This window comes from Odontesthes bonariensis, chromosome 5, assembly GCF_027942865.1.
Source record: "Odontesthes bonariensis isolate fOdoBon6 chromosome 5, fOdoBon6.hap1, whole genome shotgun sequence".
NCBI lineage: Eukaryota > Metazoa > Chordata > Actinopteri > Atheriniformes > Atherinopsidae > Odontesthes > Odontesthes bonariensis.
The window spans coordinates 18,246,723-18,248,889 of NC_134510.1; positions in this window are offsets into that span (position 1 = coordinate 18,246,723).

The window sequence follows — 2,167 nt, forward strand, 5'->3', positions numbered from 1 at the left end:
ACAGTTTGGAATTTCCACAGCATCCACCAGACACATCCGATGAGTCACTGCACAGGTCTGTATGTGGTCTCACATTTGGACAGTGAGTTCGGATGCACCACCACAGTAATAGTCAGGATGACTTCTCCGCTTTTAGTTAGGCAAAAAGGATTGGATGGATTTATAGTAAACAACTTTTTTTTTTACTAAAAAAGAAACAACTACTTTCTCAAAATTGTGTGGAATGATGTTTGGTTTACACTCCCCTCTCCTGGGAAAACTAATGCATAACACATCACTCCATGTTCAGCATCAAGTTAAATCATCATACGGCCAACTGACATATTCATCGCATTTTTGAGATTAATTATTATCTGCCATCTACACTACAGTTTGGAATTTTTGCCATTTCAGCTGTTTTCATGCAAGAGGATGAACACGACAGTGAGAATTATGCAACAATGATCACAGTTTTTTCAAATCACTGCAATCTCATGATTAATTGTTCATTTTGACAGCAGCACTCCCCACCACACATTGCTCACCTCATGCTTATCTGTGCCAGAGGAGCACATATTAATTACATAATACAGGGAGGAGGCCCTCAAATAAAGTGCTCAACTTCACCCATGAACTGTGAGGAAATCCAACTGACTTCCTGAAAAAGAATATTTATTTCTTTTTTAAGAGCACACCTTAAATATCACATAAAACAGTCAACCACTGTAAAACTTTGTTCCACCTTTAGAAATCTGAGTCATTCAGGTTTAAAGGCCCAAGGGTGCCCTCTCTTGGTGAATAAATGGTAACTTCTACGGATATGTGGAATTGCCATCCAGTTGCCCACAATCTAATTCAGAGTCGCGGCTGGAGCGTATCCGAGCTGTTACTGGGTGACAGGCGGGGTACACCCTGGACAGGTCCCAGCTCCACATTTATTTTTACAAACTATTCACACAGATAACCCACCACCACACACAACAGCCATAGGATGCTCTGCTTCATAATCCACACGATATGCTTTGTCACCATCTGGTGGCTTCCAAAATGAATAGGTTTAGGTCAGGTAGGTTACTGCCCTTGTACTTAGAATAAGACCAACACAGATTTTAAAAAGCTAGAGAGTAGTATTTATAAGGGTGTTCTGTATATTATGTTAACGTTACTTGGGCCGTTTGCCCATGTCTGACTTGCAAACCATCCCATCAGCCCAGCTGAGCAGTTATCCCGCGGCTGACTGTTGATGATGATGATGAAGGAGGTCAATATATGACAAGAAGGAAAAGTAGGAGAGTGAAAAGTACGAGTTTTTTTTTTTTTTTTGTAAATATGACATCTCTGGTATATCCAACAGCCAGTATCTAATAGTTGACCACATTCGCAGCTTAGCTGCAAACAAGAAAACGAACAGACTTAAACAGCTTGATGTGATGAGAACCACATTGCATGTGATGTTGGAGGAGTGTTTATTTCCTAATGTTAATTCATCTGTCTTTTCAGTGTCAAACAAAAGGATACAATGTGTCCCATGTTTTAGTGCAGCACATATTATAGCCACAAAAAAACATGTTTTTTTTTTTTTTGTCCCATTTTTGGGATGTCACCGGCAACCTGTTGGTTTTCACTTATTCTCCTGATGCACAATTAACTTCTCATATGGCTGCTGGAGAATGGTTTGAGTCTCACATTTTGACCTTCGCTGCTTTCTCTGATCACAGAGATCACTGATCATAATGCTTAATCTTAATGCTTATTTGATTGTACGGGAGACCGTTGTCAAATACTCTTCTGCTCATCGGTAAACGATTGGCCACTTGACGATTCACAGTGTGAAGTCCCTTGTAATCGGCGAGAGAGCAGCACTTTGTTCCCATAGATACATCCCAACAGATGATCTTTCATGACACCTGGTTAGACAGCGGGGGGAACTGCACAGACCTGCCTTTTAGCACAACCTGCGGCGCAGCGGTGAATACGCGTTGATGTTGACCGGAGATCTGCGTTCCGCATTTTGTTGCTCCTCTCCACAGCTCAAACAGCAAACATTTAGCAAGGATGGGGCAGCTCCCATGACATGATGAAGACCTATATGCTCACACATCGCAACCGGTATTAGGCTGTTCTGTTGTGAGTTTATTATAACAAATATTTCTGTCAGTCGCGCGTCAGTCAGCTTTTACGCACAAAG